Raw genomic sequence first — 20,885 nt, forward strand, 5'->3', positions numbered from 1 at the left:
TAAGATAACTTCTACCCTTACAACGACCTTCAGTTTTACAAAGTATTTCCTTTTTGCTGGCCATTAAGGCACTAAAGCCAACGGTATTCCTTCTTTTTCCCCCGGACGCTCATGCTCCACCCAGGATCTCCTCACAAGATAGCCGCCGTGTGGTGTTGTTGCTGCACCCGGCTGCAGGGAATCAATACAAAGGTGTTGAACGAACCTGGGGCTGGGACGTGTACTGAAGACTCAACTGTGCACGAGGAAAACTGTTTTTTATTTTAAATCAGAGAGCGTAATGGTACGAAGGAAATGGAGCACCCAATAACAGCAGAATAATCTTTAAAAAAGCGGAAACGTTGCTGGTCTTGAATTCTATTTCACTGTAATTCCCCACCGCGACCCGGAGGCAGCTTCTAAACACTAAGGCGGCCACCTTCTTCAAAATAAAGGTAAATCAATAACATCAAAATGTTTCACAAAATAAAGCTGTATATATAGAACTGCAAAACGGTGACCCATCAGACTGCAGCCGTTTTAACCCAGAAAGAAATAAGATATAATTAGCTCTCATCGTTAAAAGGTTTAATGAAGAAAGGGAAGTGTACGGCATACTGAAAATGAAACACAACTGATCTGTGGAGAGGACTGCAGCTGTCATGAAATGTGTGCTGCTGCCTCTTACAAAAAAGAGAGAACAAGTGGTGTGTGATGTGCGCGCACTATAAGGGTGCCCGCGAGCGATGCGAGGAAAGCCAGATGGCGCCTGTGCACTTAACTGTGCACCTAACCGCGCGCTCTAGGCCACAAAAAAGGCTGTGGTGGGATTTTTGAAGCCAACCAACTAAAAGGCTTGCCAGAGCAACGCATACGCTGGCTCAGGCGAGACCTAAAAACCTGGGTGTAAAGTGGGAGGCTGACCTCTCCTTTTCGACTCAAATACAGCAGGTCTCTGCTACCTGCTTTAGCAAACTGAGAAACCTGCAGAAATGTCTTCATCTTCTGCCAGAAGACTGCCGCAAATTCATAGTCCATGCCACAGTGACATCAAGGCTAGACTACGCAAATGGTCTCTATCTTGGCCTTCCTAAATATTTGATTAGATGCCTTCAAATGGTACAGAATGCGGCTGCGAGACTGATCAGACGCGTACCTTTCCGGCATCACGTCTCTCTGCATCTAATGGAGCTTCACTGGCTTCCAGTAGCTAAAAGAATCAAATTCAAGGCCATGACTTTGGCCTACCGGGCTATGAAGGGAAAGTGCTATGGATACCTTAAGCAAAGGCTATGCTGCTACAAGCAAAACCAATCTCTCAGGTCAAATTCGCAAAATCTGCTCTGTATCCCCCGCTTTGCGAAGGCCCGTCTTGGCGGTAGAGCCTTGTTAGACCCGGCTTACTGGGCACCAGGGCACTCAGGGGTAACTGCGCTCCAATCGCATCAACTGGAGTGTTCCCTCACTGATGTCCTGGGGCCTCAGTACTAAGGGACCCAAAACTGGACAACCAAGTACACCTCTCCAGCACTTGACTCTCTCAGGGTAGCGAGACAGAGCAGTCCAAGCCTTACTCAAGGAGGTGGGGTGGGGTTAGACATTCAGAATACAGTGTAAACTGTATCACCAGCTGATAAACTCAATGTCCAGTCAGTGCTTTACTTTTTATAAAAGAAAAGTACTTTAATACACATAAGATAATTATACTACACATAAAACTAGGATAAACAGTGAAAACCAGAAATCTCTACAACCCTCTGGGACAGAGTTCTGACCCCAAACAGTATTATAGCGCCTAGACGCCAAGCACTATAAAAACACAGTTAACATGAAAACACACAGTAAGCATTGCATATTACAGATCATGTTACACAGGGCTGCTCTCATTCACTAGAGCCTTGATACCAAACTTTGTATTGAAAGGATATAGTTTCAGCATATGATGTGAAGTCAAATGTTCATGATCAGTCCCATAACCCCCCACCCAAAGCTACAGAAGTGCCCTCCCATTGTGAGTGAGGACACCGCTCTAGTGGTGTCAGGGATCTGACCACAGGTGCCGGATGTCTTGGCACAGTTTACTGGAGTCCCACTAGTCCAGTAGCCACTGGCTAGCTGCAGGAGGGTAGTGGCTGGACAGAGTGCCAGTTCACCTTGATACCCTCAGAGATCACAAAAAGAAAGGTGGGGGCCTGCTTCACTGGCCTCTATTCCCAGTTACTGCTTGTACAGACTCCCACAGTGCAAGGGAGGAGCCTAGAGGGGATTTGATCTCACCTTCAAAGACTAGAATCAAGCATCCTCCTCTCTGGCTCTCGTCATGTGCTGCAAGCTTCTTTCCACCAGCCTATGTGATGTGCTGTAAGCTTCCTTTCCACACCTTGGGTGATGTGCCGCAAGCTTCCTTTCCACACCTTGGGCAGCTGTCTGTAATTTCCTTGGTCCAAAGCGAACGCTCCTCCAAGCCTCACAAAAACAGCTGGTCCTTAATGTTGCTGATGCCTTCCTTTCAGACCGCAGTGAATAGAGTCTTATCTCCTGCCTTCACATCGCGGGGTCAGGGCTGACTAACTTCAGAGGGCTCTGGTGTGGCCGCTCGTCAGTCATAGACCAGTCTTGAACAACAGCTGACCACTCAGGCCAGACTTTTATCACCTCTGATTGATAGGCTCATCCAATCAGAGGGTCTGCTACTTTTTGCATCCTGAATACACCTCCAATCACAAACCATTCGCGTGTTCAATGCATCGGTAAAGCATGTACCAGGTCGTGTTCTGGTATCAGGCTGTGCAACTCCCTAGAGAGGAATTTTAATTAACTCCAGCCCAGGAGGCCCTGATCAGTGGGGGAGGGTCCTCTCCGCACAGTTAGTGCAGCTAAACCCAGATAAGAGCTGAGTGTCTCCCCCAGCCCACCAGGCCTTTCCAAGGAAATAGGGAGGGGTACGGGGGAGCTGGGATGTCCTGCAGAACAGCTTGCATTCCTCACACTGGCTCAAATCACCATTCTTCCCCTGTACACCCACGGGCTCTCAAACACACATCAGTCAGACAAAGGCAACAGGCCCACAGGCATGGCAAACTGCACAGACTTGGTCAGGAGGGTGCCTAGGGACTCACCCCTCCTGACTATAGATTTATTGCTGCCACCACTGTCAGTCTACCACAGCCTTAATAGAGAGGGCAGTAGCCACTCTCTGAAAAATAGGGGTGCCCTAGGCATACCCCCTCGACCTCAGAGCCAAGCTCTAGGGTCTCAATCCATGTCAACAGGGAGACCCTCAGTGGACATGTATGATTGTCATGCTCACTGAGGTAGGGATCTAGAAACTATACAGTAGCTTTGGAGCGACTTGCCTGGAGATTAGCATAAGGCAGGGGAAGCACTCTCTCCAGAGACATGCAGGAGACTTCCCGTCCCAACATATGCCCTCCCCAGATCAGAATGCCGGTACTTACTTCCCAGTGGGAGAAGACCGATCATCTGATTGGATAAACCGGCGGGAAAGTCCATCTGCATTACATTCCTGTAAGCCTGCTTTATGTTCCACAGTAAAATCTAGTCCCTGCAGAGATATGGACCACCTGAGCAACTTTGGGTTCTCCCCCTTCATTGCCATAAGCCACTTGAGGGGCTTGTGATCTGTCTGAACCACAAACTTTGCACCAAACAAGTAAGGCCTGAATCTTCGAAGGGCCCACACTATGGCAAAGCATTCTTTTCCCACTGCAGACCAGTTCTGCTCCCTGGGGAGTAGTCGGCGGATGATAAAGGCCACCGGATGCTCCCTTCCCTTTTCATTGAGCTGGGCAGGAACTGCTCCAACTCCCTTGTCTGAAGCATCTGTCTGCACAATGAAGGTCTGACTGTAATCAGGGGCCTTCAACACAGGTGCATTGCATAGTGCAGTCTTCAATTCATCAAATGCCTTCTGACACTCTTTAGTCCAGATCACCTTCCTGGGCTGCTTCTTAGCAGGCAGGGTGTCCCCTGTGTCTGTGTCAAGCGCACGGACAGGTGTCAGCCCAGGGGTAAGTGAAAAGAGACGGGACAATCTCCCCAGCAGCTCTTTACACTCCACCTGCTGTTCAGGTGTCAGTTCAGAGGCAAGCTTAACTCCCTCAAATGAAACATCCTTCTCATCACCTTGTAATAAGTCAGGGAGGGACTCACTCTCCTCTTCCAACTCTCCAGCCATTGCAAGTAAAGAAACCGTGTCATTCCTGGGAAGACACACCACCCTCTCTAAGTGTACCTCCACGACTGGTTGGGGAACCAAGGGTGCCTTCAGCGGGCCACCAGACATGCTGCTGGCTTGACAGACCAGAAAGGTATGGCAAAAATTCTCCACATCCTTACCAACTCCTGGCCAGTAAAACAGAGGTGCTAACCTGTCCTTTGTCTTTTTGATGCCCAAGTGACCAGCTAGGGTTTCTTCATGGGCTAGATGCAGCAGGAAATTCCTGTGCACCTGAGGAACCACCAACCTTTTGCTGGCTCCTGGCTCTGGGTCAGCGGGCTCACTGTAAAGGAGTCCATCCTCCCAAGCCACCTTGTGCTTTCCGACTACTCCAGTGGAGACCTGCTCCTGAGCAGTCGTCCGCAGGCCAACAAGTGTAGGACACTCAGCCTGTGCCTTACAAAACTCCTCACGGGACGGTCCTCCTGCCACAAGCAGCTCCTGCAGCTCTGGCAGGGACCCAGATTCCAACACCTTATCCGCCTCTGGATGCACACCCTCCTCTCCCACTGGAGCAGGAGGTGCAGACACCAGGACAGGTGCCTTCTCAGAATCTGCCCTTAGTTCTTGTTCTGGCCTGTTCCCCTCTAGTGTTTCTTCCACTAGAGTGGTCCCCACTTCACTAGGAAGCAGTTTTACAGTCTGTGCCCTAGTGAGCACAGCTGATGAAATCCAGGCCATATAGGCCTCAGGGCCTGGTACTAACCCGGGTTCAACAAGATCATTCCCCAGGAAGCACCCCGCACCCTGCTTCTCTCGCACCCCGACATTGACCATGGCCTTCTTGCCATTCACCCCTACCTGCACTCTAGCAAGAGGGTACTCCATGTCATCACCACTAGCTACAAGTCCATACCCCTTGGAACCAGGAATGATCTCTTCAGGTTTGAGATATTTGCATTCAACCATAGTCCTGTGGGGACCAGTATCCCTCATGGCAGGAACCTTCCTTCCATTGATACTTGCCACACTCATATACCCCGTTGAGTTAGGGTGAATATGCTGAAGGACTTCTGGGTCAAGTTTCCAGATGTCCCTGGTGACTAAGTTAAACTCACTTGGGCCTCCCTTCATGTCTGCCCCCACTGAAAGCACACTTGCTATCACGGGTGCCACTGGCACCACGTCCTTCACTGGGCAGTCTGGATTTAAGTGTCCCTCTCGGTGGCACTTATAGCATTTAATCACCGTGGGAGTGAAAGGACCCTTACCTCCTTTCCCCTCCTGGTACTGACTAGATGCCCCGTTCCCCTTAGACTCTTGTCCTGACTGAGAGCCTTGGGAACCGTTATGGCCCTTCCCCTCTGGTTTAGGGCCAACCTGCTGGGAATTCTTCTCCCCCTTGGGCTTGCCCCCTGTTCACTCTGTTGGCAAGCCACTTATCTGCCATCACTGCAAGTTTCTCAGGATCCCCCTCAGGAAGGTCAGACAAATACTTTCTGAGTGGGACAGAGCACTCCTCCCGGAGACGATCTGCAATCATCACCTGATTTAGGGACTGGTAATCATTTGCTTCCATCCCTCTCACCCACTCATTCCAGTATCTCACTATGTCATGGACCCAATTCTCAAAAGGAACCCCCTCTGCCTTCTTGTTCTCACGGAACCTCTGCAAGTACTGGGCTGGTTTCAACCCAAACCGCCTAATCAAAGCATCCTTCATGCACTCATATGTCAGACTGTCTTTCTCAGGCATCCTTTCAATCACTTCAGTCCCTTGCCGAGGGAGGCGACTCAGTAAAGTCGCTGCTTTGGACTGACCATTAAGACCTTGAGTCTTATATGCTAGATGAAAGGCACGCATCCAACTGAGAATATCAGTGCCAGGGACATACATGTGTATCAATTCTTTTGGTACCTTGGTGGTATTTTCCTTTCCCTGGGACTTTGGAGTGGATGCACCATCCACAGAGCTAAGCCCTCTATCAGCTGCTAACTTGAGCTTCTCTTTCTCTAGGGCTATCCGCTCTTTTTCCAATACCCTATCCCTCTCTTTCTCCTGTCTCTCCCTTTCTTTCTCCAGCATCTCCCTTTCCCTCTCCTTCTCTTTCTCCTGTCTCTCCCTTTCTTTCTCCAACCTCTCCCTTTCTAACTCCTTCTCCTTCCAAGCCCACTCTTCCTGTCTGACCCTTTGCTGCTCCTCTTCTGCCTGGCGGGCCATCCTTAGCTTCTCCCTTTCAAACTCTCTTGCTTTCGCTAAATCCTTAGCTTCCTGGAGTTTCAGCTGAAGTTTAAGGGTCTCTGCTAGCTCAGTCCCTCCTAAGAAGGCGAATCCTGGGACAGGGGAAAAGGTAGCCATGGAGATAGGGGGAGGTGAAAGTCTAGGGGCAGGTCTAGGGGAATACCTAGGGGAAAGCATAGGGGAAAGCCTTGGGGAATGCCTTGGGGCTGGTACAGGAGAAGCCTGCACTGACTGACTTGGCAGGCTTGTGGTAACAGTGCTCTCCAAATCTTGCACAACAGTGACCTCTTGCTCATAGCATTTTGTCATGTGGCTAATCAAGTGTTCCCTGTCCGTAGACCTTGGGACCTTCCACCCCCTTTCAGCACACATTTGCTTTAATTGCTCCACAGTCAAGTTCTGCAGTTCCAATTCCTCTCCAATGTTATCTGTCATTTTACATATAGCTTATGGATATCTGCTGGAATTATCAACTGGCCTCAGTGTCCACTGAGCCTGAAGTCTAGTGATCCCTCACCGCTTGCCACCAATGTTAGACCCGGCTTCCTGGGCACCAGGGCACTCAGGGGTAACTGCGCTCCAATCGCATCAACTGGAGTGTTTCCTCACTGATATCCTGGGCCTCAGTACTAAGGGACCCAAAACTGGATAATCAAGTACTCCTCTCCAGCACTTGACTCTCTCAGGGTAGCGAGACAGAGCAGTCCAAGGCTTACTCGAGGAGGTGAGGTGGGGTTAGACATTCAGAATACAGTGTAAACCGTATCACCAGCTGATAAACTCAATGTCCAGTCAGTGCTTTACTTTTTATAAAAGAAAAGTACTTTAATACACATAAGATAATTATACTACACATAAAACTAGGATAAACAGTGAAAACCAGAAGTCTCTACAACCCTCTGGGACAGAGTTCTGACCCCAAACAGTATTATAGCGCCTAGACGCCAAGCACTATAAAAACACAGTTAACATGAAAACACACAGTAAGCATTGCATATTACAGATCATGTTACACAGGGCTGCTCTCATTCACTAGAGCCTTGATACTAAACTTAGTATTGAAAGGATATAGTTTCAGCATATGATGTGAAGTCAAATGTTCATGATCAGCCCCATAACCCCCCACCCAAAGCAACAGAAGTGCCCTCCCATTGTGAGTGAGGACACCGCTCTAGTGGTGTCAGGGATCTTATCACAGGTGCCGGATGTCTTGGCACAGTTTACTGGAGTGTGGAAAAGTAAATTTTGCCATGTTCTGTGTCCCTACGTGTTCCCCATCTTATGTTGTATGTGCATGATTAATATGCATATGTATTCCCCATGATCGATTAAAGACGCAATTACAGTTGTGTCCATCTCCAGTATGCCAGTTTCCAGTTCTCGTGAAAGCTACGAGTATTAGGCCTATGTAAAGCTACGTTGCCACGTTTCTCAGTGTGCACGTTATTTCATTGAAAAGTCCCCGTTTCTAGGCCTCAAAAGGGCCCGGACTCAGATTCAGCTCCTGTCTCCTGAACCCTCGCTGAGGAGCGATTCAGCCCCCACCTGTATCCCTGACCCTTCACTTACTTCCTGCCTCACAGTGCCCGGCTCGGCCTGGCTCTGCCTCCAGTCTGCCAAGAGTATGTTATGATTCTAGTTATCAGTCCAGCCCTCCTTCTCTGCATTCCTAAGCTACTGAATCGCATCAATAGTTTCCGTCATGGTCTAGCCTTTACGTCTCCATGTAAGAGAAATACTGTATTTATGGTCATTTAATATTTCTCAACACACACTACATGTAGAATAATGCATGCACCAGTCTTAGTGTCTGTTAGCCTTTACCCTGATAACTTTTGGATTCTATCAACATGTTCTCTAAACATCAGATACTAGATAGTGTTTAGGTACATGTCGCTCTGACTCTCCAGACTTCAGTCTCTTCTTCTAGCGCAGAAGTCATAGCCCCCAGCTTCTCCCTGGTAACACGTCATTGCCAGTTTGCGCGCACCACTAGGTTAGAGGTCCCGGCTCCTTAGGTAGCCCCCTCCATGTTTCCGCCCCATTTATGACATATTCCGTTACGTTTACATCACATGTCTATGTATACGCCCTGTTCACGCCTCTTGTTACACCTACTTTCTGCCTTATCTCTCGCGACTGTTACAGGCCCCACCCACTGTTACGCCTACTGTATGTATTGTAATGCAATTGTTTTAACTATATATACTTGTGTACTGTTATTAAAAGCTAGCGCGCTCATTCCAGCTCCTGCCCGACAGCTGTCGGGGCCCCCCTGTTGGCTAGCCATCCCAGATCTTGCCCGTGCAGGTTGTCCTGTTCCTGTCCTTTATGCTGTATTAAACCTGCAAACTCCTACTACCTCGAATCTTGACTCTTATTTATTGAGCTATCTGTTATTGTTATATCTAGTCAAAAATAGAGGTATTATTTATTTATTTACCACATAATGGCGCCCGAATAGGCACTTGCCCTTTCCCCACGCGCCGGTGAAGCCACGCAAGCCCCCTGATCCTCTGCAGCCGTGACGGAACCATACCGTGCACGTGCAGATATTTCTGCTTCAAGTATCCCTCAGGCCCACGGAGGAGACGGAGGTTGCGGTCCAGCATCCAGACGAGGCGGTGGAGGAACGCGGCGAGTCCCGACCAGAGCCCAAGCCGAGAGTCCAAGGTCCGAGGTATCCGGAGGCCCACCCGTAACAGAAGTCCGAAGTTCGTCCGTCCGGCGTCATAGCAGTCCAGTTCAGTCCGAGGCCTTCCGTTCTTGCTGCCCGGTGAGTACCGTTGCTGGGGTAGTATCTAGACAGGGTCAATTGCATTGTCTCTGGTCCGTGGGTTTGGGTACACAGATCCAACACGAAGTGTCCACTTAGGTGGATGCGGGTCCTGACGTGTCTCTTTATGAGACCGGTAAGGTTCGTACTGTTTCAGCAGTGCATCTAGTTTCTGTTCTAGTCCGTTCTGTTCTCGAGAAATTCATGTATTCTGTTTTCAGTATTCCAGGTAGTGTTTTGTCCGAACTGTTATCCTAAATGTCATTCATGTATTTCAATGTCGTGGTATGAATGTGTTGTTTAGTAATCATCGTGTTTGTTGTGTATTGTATTGTGTCTAGACTCCAGCCCAGTCATGCCATTGTTTTCCAAGTTACGTCAGTTAAAAACTAGAAAAGGTCTGTTAGAAGAAGCAGTTCCTGTCCCGCCTAGGGACAGTCCAGGTCATTTTATGTATCAAAAGCATGGCATAAGTGCCATATTGTATCTAGATTTGTGGGTGGAGTACACCAAACAGTTAGAAGAAAAGTATAGATGGCCCGTATCGGGTACATGGGATGCCGAGTGCATCATGCGAGTAGAAGAAGTATTATGGAAAAAGAAAGCCAGACAGTCACAGAAAGATGCCATCGAGTTATGGCGCAAAGAATCTCATAAAAGAACCGAAAAAGAAATCAGAAAGTCAGAATTAAGTAGAGAATCCTTAGAAAGAGCCCAAGAAAGGGAACTAATCGAAATAGGTGAACGAGTTAAAACCGAACAGTCAGACAGACAGAGGAATGCCCTCATTAAGGGTATGTATCCTCTTCTTGCCGAGGGCTTGCCAAAAGCAACCCCGGAGGCATCCAGTAATTTTCCGCCACCCTTAGTTCCGACCAAGCTACGTCACAAACAGACCGCAGCTGATATTTTTCTCTCGTCCTATTTGGACGACACAGTCCCAGAATATGCAAATCCTGTTCCACCAGCTCCTGTAAATAATGTAATTCATGGTCCTCCAGTCACCGGGGCACCTGTTACAACACCTGTTACGGTACCCCCGGTCCAGCCCGTAGTACAAATTCCCGCCACATCAGTCACTCTGCCAGCACGAAGAGTATCAGTCGACGATTCCAGTTTAGGGGCCGCAGAAGGAGGTCCTCCGGGTACCCCGCCGCCAAATAGACGTTTAGGAGCAGTCGAGTTACATGAACGTGCGTTACAGCGTACGCCCAAATATAAGACTATTGCAGAAATCAGGCGACTTCTTACTGAATGCTGTTATGATCCAGTCCCAGGCGAGGATAGTATGGTTCTATATTCCGTACGTATAAGACAGGTGTCCGAGTATTTGGTCACCCTACCGAATATGAAAGAAGATCTAGACAGAATGTATTGTTTCATTCGTACAGGACAAGATCCAGAAAGTATTGCTGAAGTCATGTCTCTCAGGAAATCTGAGATCCAGTTCATGTTATTAAAGTTTCTGATCAATTGTTTAATACGGGAACAAGATTCCCCGACTAAAGATCCGACCGAAATGAAAGTTCTGACAAGGTGGAGTGATAATATAGCCGAGGGTAAGCACAAGACACTCAATAGTATTGAGAATATGTACAAAAAAATTCGTAAAGAAATAATAAGGTTACACGAACAACGTAAAGAAGCTCTAGGAAGCGAGAAAGAAAATGACTCTTCTACTGAAGAGGTAGACGACGAGAATCCCGCCAGAATAGCGTATGTGGGTAAATCTAGAATTCCAGACCGACATTTACGCCTAGAACACAAGAAAGTCTTTCATCTTCCAGCACCGGAACAAGGTTCTCTAGAACAAGTATTTCAAGCTACCGATCAAATTCTGAAATCACGAATCGGTTATGGTGAATTAGGTACTATGCATGAACAAGAACTAGCCCGATCAGCAGTCCGATGGATTACTGATTCTACCACTTTTCCAGACGAAATAGTGGCACAAATGTTTCTGAAATTACCCCCAGCCGAGCAGCGACTGGTGGGTATGTATATGATCCAGCACCTCATTACATTGTATGAGGGTCAGCATTCTGATCCAGGTCCGTTACATGATATCCTGAACGAGTTACTCCAGTATAGATGGAAAGGTTTAGGTACCGATTTAATTAGTGTCATTCTAGAGCAGCGCCACAAATATAGAACGTTTTTGAACCCGCATTTTGTTCATGTCTCACCTCCAGAAAGTAAACCATTTTACATAGACAGACAGCATCCGTTACGAGAAGTACACCCAGTTAGGACAACGGGTGGTGAAATGCAACGAGTATTTGTTTACACCCCAGTTACAAAGATGGAACTCTTAGAAATGAAGAAGTTAATTCCCTGTCACGATAAAGATCCAGCAGGGTTCCACCGTGAATTAAAAGACATGCTCCGTATGGGAGAATACACGTATCCAGATATAATTAAAATGCTAAAAGTCCTGTTGCCTGCGGGCATATACGAAAAACTCAAGGAAAAGGATTGGGAGGTGGGAGAGAAAAAGATCGATTGGACAGCTCTAGAAGCTGAAGATAAGATACGAGTACCAGGTACCGGTCTTGGAGATAAATGTAAAGAATTACCTGAACTGTTAATACAAGTTCTACCTAGATTATTAGCCACTAAAAAGGAAGACTGGGATGCAATCTCAGCCTGTAAACAGAAACAAGACGAAGACACTAGTGATTTTTATTCTAGATTTGAGAAATGTTTTTATAATAAACAGTGGTTTGAAGACGGGTAGTGAGTCATACCCTCATCTTTTTGTTACTAAACTAGTCGAGAATTCAAATCCACAAGTTAGAAATCGAGTTTTGAAAGTCGAGAGTACCTGGCAAGCTAATAGTCCGTCCCAAATGCTCCAGATGCTCCAGTACCACCAGAATAGAATCAGAGAAGAGCAAGAACACGAAAGGAGACGTATGAAAGACACGAAAATGAAAGTACTAGTTGCACAATCTGTTCCTCAAGACAGTCAGAAGAGGGGTCCGAATCAAGCCAGTCATCCTGCAGCTCCCGTTAAAGGGACATGCAATTATTGTAAACAGCCAGGTCATTTTATAAACGAGTGTGCAGTTCTGAAACACAATATAGCCACTGGTAAAACTAAAGAAAGACCACGTCCGCCTAGACAAGAACAAGTTTCACAGACTTCTCAGCCACAGAATGCACAACAGACAGTTCCAGCACCGCAGCCTATCGCTGCAACTCAGCATGTTACACAGCAGATGTACCAGTATGCACAGACAGAGTATCCAGAGTATCAAGCGTATTCATGAAACAGCCTAGAGAGGGAGGTAGGCTTGCCTCTCATCGAGATTCCTGTAGATCAAGAAGGTCCCTATGTTCATAGTCAAGTATTAGGGAAAGACAGAAAGTTTCTGATTGATACAGGGGCAAGTAGGACGACTATTAGTCACGACGAGGTTCCAGGGGCTCCGCTCTCAGGCTCTAGAAATGTTTCCCTTGGATTTTCAGGAAAGCCTATTGTAAACGAGATATCAAAGCCAGTTACTCTGGAAGTAGGTCCATTGTCCCGAACTACTGATCTATTGCTTACGAAGTCATGTCCAGAAAATTTGTTAGGCATTAAGACACTGAAAGAATTAGGTGCAGTTATTTGCTGTTCCCCAGAGGGAATACGTTTGTTTTTACGTGACTTCAAGGGTCACTATGTTTTACGAGATTTTGATCCGAGATTGTCTAATGTTCCGCAGCATCTATGGGCACAATGTTGGTTTTATGCAAATCACACCCCATCGTGTGACTCTCAAGCAAGGTATAGTCCTGCCAAGAATCAGACAGTACAGATTGCCACCTGAGGCTGTAGCAGCCTTATCCAAAATTATTGACGAGCTCATTGCTCAAGGAGTAGTTGTAGAAACTGACTCCAATGTATGTAATTCTCCTATCATTCCAGTCATGAAACGTACTGATCCAAATGCACCCCCAGTATATCGATTAGTGATTGACCTTCGAGAACTCAATAAATGTATCATTCCCCAGTACCCAGTTGTTCCAGATATCTCATCTCTATTGACAGCCATTGATTCTGAGGCAATATTTTTCACAGTGATAGACCTCAAGAATGCATTTTTCAGTGTTCCAATTCATCCAGACAGCCAGTACCTTTTCGGATTCTGTTTAAATGGAAGGAGCTATAAATTCACACGAGCTCCTCAAGGTTTCACAGAAAGTCCTAGCATCTACAGTCAAGCACTTAAGAGACAACTAGACAACATTCACATGCCAACTGACACTGCCCTGCTCCAGTATGTCGATGATCTACTGATCACAGCCCGTTCTGAACGTGCTTGCGAGCGAGCATCACTTACAGTCCTGTATTTCCTAGCCGAGATGGGGCACAAGGTGTCTCCTTCGAAGCTTCAATTCTGTGTCCAGCAAGTGATCTACTTAGGCCACTTACTGTCCAAGTGGGGTAGGCAGTTGACACCTGATCGTATCCAGTTAATAGCGAGTCTTCCTCAGCCCAAGACCCAGAAGGAGGTACGTGCTTTTATCGGCCTTACTTCCTATTGCAGACAATGGATTCCTCAGTATGCATTTCTAGCCAAGCCACTGATACAGTTAACGACACAGGAGGCAGCCGTATCGACTGTCCTCCCTTGGACATCTGAACATACACTTAGTTTTAATGAATTAAAGAAAGCTTTATGCCAAGCACCCGTTCTAGCTACACCGAACTACAGTAAGCCTTTCACACTTTTTGTCACAGAACGTGATGGTACTGCATTATCTGTTCTCACACAAGATCAAGCCGGACAGTACAAGCCCTGTGCTTATTTTTCGAGCACACTAGATCCAGTAGCCCAGGCTCTGCCTGCGTGGCTAAAGTCAGTTGCAGCCACAGCACTAGCTATCAGACAAAGTGATTCCATAGTATTAGGACACTCCCTGACAGTACAAGTTCCACACTCCGTGGAAGTTCTTTTAAACCGAACACAGACTCAGCACTTGACAATTGCACGTTTAACAGGTTATGAATTGACACTGTTCCAGCCACACATAGAAATCAGACGCTGCAACGTTCTAAATCCTGCTACACTGTTACCGTCAGTTACTTCAAATCCTGCCACACATGACTGTGTGGAAGTTGTTAACACTATGACAAAGCCAAGACAGGATCTGACAGATATTCCATTACCAGATCCCGACCTGACACTTTATGTGGATGGTTCATGTATGAGAACGAGTACAGGAGAATTAGTAGCCGCGTATGCAGTGACTACTGACACTGAAGTTATTGAAACACACCGTATTGACACCCTGTCTGCTCAAGCAGCAGAGCTAGTTGCTCTGACCCAAGCCTGCATACACGCCAAGAACCTGAAAGTTAATATTTACACAGATTCACGCTACGCATTCGGAGTTGTACACGACTTCGGAGTGCTCTGGCAGGAGAGAGGTTTCATGACTTCTCATGGAACCAAGATTCAGCATGGTCTCCTTATTCAAGCTCTGTTAGATGCAATACATTTACCGACATCTATTGCCATCATGAAATGCAAAGCACATACGAAAGTTACTGACATTATTTCCCAAGGTAACGATCTAGCAGATCGAACAGCCAAGCTTACAGCACAGACACCAGACATACCAGTTAACAGACACCGACATCCACTCTAGAACAGACTACTTGTATGACAGTTAAGGACCCTACTCAAGATGTCATAGATATCCAGTTACATGCTACTCCCGAAGAAATCAAGAAATGGTCCGAACAAGGAGGGGTCCAGACAGATCAGGGATGGGTGACGAAGGGTAGAGCCACATGGTTTCTCCCCGACTCAATGGTTCAAGTCATTATCAATACCGCACATAGTCCAGCACACTTAGGAGAAAAAGCCATGTTAGACAGTATCCAGAACCTTTGGTTTAACAAGCATTTACGAGCTGCAGCCAAGCATAAAGTCCGTACCTGTATGATATGTTGCCAGTTCAATCCAGGTAAAAGTGTCCCGGTGGAACAAGGTGGATTCCAACCCCCTGACCACCCTTTTGAAGTCCTCCAGATGGATTATATTCAGATGGAGCGATGTCGAGGTTTCAAGTATGTCCTTGTAGTTGTATGCGCTTTGTCCAGGTGGACAGAAGCATATCCAGTCCCAGATTACACAGCCGCGACCACTGCCAAGCAGTTGGTTCGTGAATATTTCCCCCGTTATGGAGTCCCCAGGGTCGTATATTCTGATAACGGCCAGCCATTCTCATCTGAACTCATGAAGCACGTTTCCCTTTTACTAGGGTACCAGTGGAAGTTCCATTGTGTACGCCATCCAGAAGCAGCCGGTCTCGTAGAGAGACATAATCAAACCTTGAAAATCCGTATTGCCAAAGTCTGTAAAGAGAAAGGTGTAGACTGGCTAGTAGCTCTGCCAGTCGCCCTATTTTATATGCGCATGGTCGCACATTCCAGATCAGGTCTGTCCCCTTATGAGGTCGTATTCGGCCGCCCCCCGAATGTGTGGGGTACACCCAGACCCCGAAGTATTACAGATGTTTCCAGTAATATGCTGACAGATTACCTAGCTTCCTTGATGTCTGCCCTACACTCTTGTCGTTCACAGGTTGCCGCCGCATTTCCAGACAATACCGAGGTGAAACCGCATGAAATTGTTCCAGGAAGCTTGGTTCTCGTCCGGAATTTTGATCGTTCAAGTCCGCTGGAGCCTCGCTGGAAGGAGCCGAAGTTAGTCCTCCTGACCACCCGTACTGCCGTCAAGTTGGAAGGCAGGAAGGGGTGGGTGCACCTGTCACACGTCAAGAAATTTCACGGACTAAAAACTGTTTCCAAGAACTTTTCCAAGGATTGTCAAGATTTTAAAGACTGCCAAGAAACTATTCTTAAGGACTGTCCCGCAAATGACATTGATACCAAGCCTCCCCTGTTAGAGAAAACTCCACAGCAGGAGTATAAGAGAAAGCTCCGGTCTAGTAAAATAAGTCAGCCAGTTTAATTGTCTAAGTCCTCCCCTAGGTGAAACGGTTAGACAGGTATCTGACATGTATGAAATAGACCCCCATAGTGAGAGAGTTAGTCAAAACTCAATCCGATGTATCGTTTTTCTAAGTTTTATATTGTTTCTCAGCTTGATGGTTACCTGCACGAGCTATGCCTTTCATTTATGTTTTCCAATTACTCATGTAAATAAGTATTCTAATGCTACAGTAGAGCACACGTTTAGTGATCTGCCTCCTCACGAACTATCCTATCGTCTTGCTATGCGCAACAATTCATTCATCTGTATGTTACATTATTCACACCAGACCAGCAATGTCACTAATTGTTGGGTGTGTGGTCGACTTCCCCCTTTCCAGACACCGGAGGGAGTTCTGCCACTGTTTCCTTATCCGTTTTCACATAATGGCTCATGTGGAGCCTGGTCCATGTTAACGTCATCCACAACAGATATGTCTTTTTTGAATAGTACATGTTTTCCAGACAAGCAAGGTCTTCCCCACAGAACGGGGTTAGATCTAGAAAATGAAGTTTATAATTTAGGTAATTATTCTTCGAAATTCATGGTCCTGAATGTTCAGTCTGATCCTACTCCAGACTTACCCGCTATTTCAGTATTACCAGTCAAAGGCGAATTATGTGTCAGAAATAATGGTTCCGCACATGTAGGACATAGTGATTGTACTACTATTGTCAAGTATAGTGACAGTGGGAAATCTATTTTCAAAGCTTCACGTCATTCTTATTTTGTTTGTGGTCAGACCGCATATGTTCGTCTGCCCCTCGATTGGGAGGGAACCTGTTACATTGCCTTCCTACTGCCACCAGTTTTTCTAGCCCCATCTGATTATCACAGAAACACACATCTAGTACACATTAGACATAGAAGGGCCCACCTACCTTGATTAGCGGCAACACCGAGAGGCACAGCGGTTTCCCCCATTTTTATCAGCGTCTTATTTATATCCCACATCACCTTTCCCAGCAGTAGCAGCAGCGCTCCTACCCCTCGCCGCACCCGCTCCGCGGGTGCCGCATCGCCGGGAGCTGTGGACACAGAGACTGCGGGGCTTTCACCCAGGCGGTAAGGCGGCTGTGGGCGCGAGGCGTCAGCGGGGCTGCGAGTGTGCGGGGACTTCATCTCCCAGAAGTCCCTGCAAGACCAAGGAAGAGCTTCCGGTCCGCTCTCCCTGCTGGCCCGCCCCCCGCCCCCGCCCTCATCCACGAGATCCTTCAAGAGGCGACCTGGGCCTCCAGCGTGTGGCCCACCTACCTTGATTAGCGGCAACACCGAGAGGCACAGCGGTTTCCCCCATTTTTATCAGCGTCTTATTTATATCCCACATCACCTTTCCCAGCAGTAGCAGCAGCGCTCCTACCCCTCGCCGCACCCGCTCCGCGGGTGCCGCATCGCCGGGAGCTGTGGACACAGAGACTGCGGGGCTTTCACCCAGGCGGTAAGGCGGCTGTGGGCGCGAGGCGTCAGCGGGGCTGCGAGTGTGCGGGGACTTCATCTCCCAGAAGTCCCTGCAAGACCAAGGAAGAGCTTCCGGTCCGCTCTCCCTGCTGGCCCGCCCCCCGCCCCCGCCCTCATCCACGAGATCCTTCAAGAGGCGACCTGGGCCTCCAGCGTGTGGCCCACCTACCTTGATTAGCGGCAACACCGAGAGGCACAGCGGTTTCCCCCATTTTTATCAGCGTCTTATTTATATCCCACATCACCTTTCCCAGCAGTAGCAGCAGCGCTCCTACCCCTCGCCGCACCCGCTCCGCGGGTGCCGCATCGTCGGGAGCTGTGGACACAGAGACTGCGGGGCTTTCACCCAGGCGGTAAGGCGGCTGTGGGCGCGAGGCGTCAGCGGGGCTGCGAGTGTGCGGGGACTTCATCTCCCAGAAGTCCCTGCAAGACCAAGGAAGAGCTTCCGGTCCGCTCTCCCTGCTGGCCCGCCCCCCGCCCCCGCCCTCATCCACGAGATCCTTCAAGAGGCGACCTGGGCCTCCAGCGTGTGGCCCACCTACCTTGATTAGCGGCAACACCGAGAGGCACAGCGGTTTCCCCCATTTTTATCAGCGTCTTATTTATATCCCACATCACCTTTCCCAGCAGTAGCAGCAGCGCTCCTACCCCTCGCCGCACCCGCTCCGCGGGTGCCGCATCGCCGGGAGCTGTGGACACAGAGACTGCGGGGCTTTCACCCAGGCGGTAAGGCGGCTGTGGGCGCGAGGCGTCAGCGGGGCTGCGAGTGTGCGGGGACTTCATCTCCCAGAAGTCCCTGCAAGACCAAGGAAGAGCTTCCGGTCCGCTCTCCCTGCTGGCCCGCCCCCCGCCCCCGCCCTCATCCACGAGATCCTTCAAGAGGCGACCTGGGCCTCCAGCGTGTGGCCCACCTACCTTGATTAGCGGCAACACCGAGAGGCACAGCGTTTTCCCCCATTTTTATCAGCGTCTTATTTATATCCCACATCACCTTTCCCAGCAGTAGCAGCAGCGCTCCTACCCCTCGCCGCACCCGCTCCGCGGGTGCCGCATCGCCGGGAGCTGTGGACACAGAGACTGCGGGGCTTTCACCCAGGCGGTAAGGCGGCTGTGGGCGCGAGGCGTCAGCGGGGCTGCGAGTGTGCGGGGACTTCATCTCCCAGAAGTCCCTGCAAGACCAAGGAAGAGCTTCCGGTCCGCTCTCCCTGCTGGCCCGCCCCCCGCCCCCGCCCTCATCCACGAGATCCTTCAAGAGGCGACCTGGGCCTCCAGCGTGTGGCCCACCTACCTTGATTAGCGGCAACACCGAGAGGCACAGCGGTTTCCCCCATTTTTATCAGCGTCTTATTTATATCCCACATCACCTTTCCCAGCAGTAGCAGCAGCGCTCCTGCCCCTCGCCGCACCCGCTCCGCGGGTGCCGCATCGTCGGGAGCTGTGGACACAGAGACTGCGGGGCTTTCACCCAGGCGGTAAGGCGGCTGTGGGCGCGAGGCGTCAGCGGGGCTGCGAGTGTGCGGGGACTTCATCTCCCAGAAGTCCCTGCAAGACCAAGGAAGAGCTTCCGGTCCGCTCTCCCTGCTGGCCCGCCCCCCGCCCCCGCCCTCATCCACGAGATCCTTCAAGAGGCGACCTGGGCCTCCAGCGTGTGGCCCACCTACCTTGATTAGCGGCAACACCGAGAGGCACAGCGGTTTCCCCCATTTTTATCAGCGTCTTATTTATATCCCACATCACCTTTCCCAGCAGTAGCAGCAGCGCTCCTACCCCTCGCCGCACCCGCTCCGCGGGTGCCGCATCGTCGGGAGCTGTGGACACAGAGACTGCGGGGCTTTCACCCAGGCGGTAAGGCGGCTGTGGGCGCGAGGCGTCAGCGGGGCTGCGAGTGTGCGGGGACTTCATCTCCCAGAAGTCCCTGCAAGACCAAGGAAGAGCTTCCGGTCCGCTCTCCCTGCTGGCCCGCCCCCCGCCCCCGCCCTCATCCACGAGATCCTTCAAGAGGCGACCTGGGCCTCCAGCGTGTGGCCCACCTACCTTGATTAGCGGCAACACCGAGAGGCACAGCGGTTTCCCCCATTTTTATCAGCGTCTTATTTATATCCCACATCACCTTTCCCAGCAGTAGCAGCAGCGCTCCTACCCCTCGCCGCACCCGCTCCGCGGGTGCCGCATCGCCGGGAGCTGTGGACACAGAGACTGCGGGGCTTTCACCCAGGCGGTAAGGCGGCTGTGGGCGCGAGGCGTCAGCGGGGCTGCGAGTGTGCGGGGACTTCATCTCCCAGAAGTCCCTGCAAGACCAAGGAAGAGCTTCCGGTCCGCTCTCCCTGCTGGCCCGCCCCCCGCCCCCGCCCTCATCCACGAGATCCTTCAAGAGGCGACCTGGGCCTCCAGCGTGTGGCCCACCTACCTTGATTAGCGGCAACACCGAGAGGCACAGCGTTTTCCCCCATTTTTATCAGCGTCTTATTTATATCCCACATCACCTTTCCCAGCAGTAGCAGCAGCGCTCCTACCCCTCGCCGCACCCGCTCCGCGGGTGCCGCATCGCCGGGAGCTGTGGACACAGAGACTGCGGGGCTTTCACCCAGGCGGTAAGGCGGCTGTGGGCGCGAGGCGTCAGCGGGGCTGCGAGTGTGCGGGGACTTCATCTCCCAGAAGTCCCTGCAAGACCAAGGAAGAGCTTCCGGTCCGCTCTCCCTGCTGGCCCGCCCCCCGCCCCCGCCCTCATCCACGAGATCCTTCAAGAGGCGACCTGGGCCTCCAGCGTGTGGCCCACCTACCTTGATTAGCGGCAACACCGAGAGGCACAGCGGTTTCCCCCATTTTTATCAGCGTCTTATTTATATCCCACATCACCTTTCCCAGCAGTAGCAGCAGCGCTCCTACCCCTCGCCGCACCCGCTCCGCGGGTGCCGCATCGCCGGGAGCTGTGGACACAGAGACTGCGGGGCTTTCACCCAGGCGGTAAGGCGGCTGTGGGCGCGAGGCGTCAGCGGGGCTGCGAGTGTGCGGGGACTTCATCTCCCAGAAGTCCCTGCAAGACCAAGGAAGAGCTTCCGGTCCGCTCTCCCTGCTGGCCCGCCCCCCGCCCCCGCCCTCATCCACGAGATCCTTCAAGAGGCGACCTGGGCCTCCAGCGTGTGGCCCACCTACCTTGATTAGCGGCAACACCGAGAGGCACAGCGGTTTCCCCCATTTTTATCAGCGTCTTATTTATATCCCACATCACCTTTCCCAGCAGTAGCAGCAGCGCTCCTA

General features: G+C 50.1%; 1 protein-coding gene across 1 annotated transcript in view; it reads left to right on the forward strand.

Moving 5' to 3' along the window:
• The window catches only part of ERC2 (ELKS/RAB6-interacting/CAST family member 2), a 2,322,684-nt gene that overhangs the window by 1,295,180 nt on the left and 1,006,619 nt on the right, over positions 1 to 20,885 (forward strand). The window lies entirely within an intron of this gene.

This window comes from Lissotriton helveticus, chromosome 9, assembly GCF_964261635.1.
Source record: "Lissotriton helveticus chromosome 9, aLisHel1.1, whole genome shotgun sequence".
NCBI lineage: Eukaryota > Metazoa > Chordata > Amphibia > Caudata > Salamandridae > Lissotriton > Lissotriton helveticus.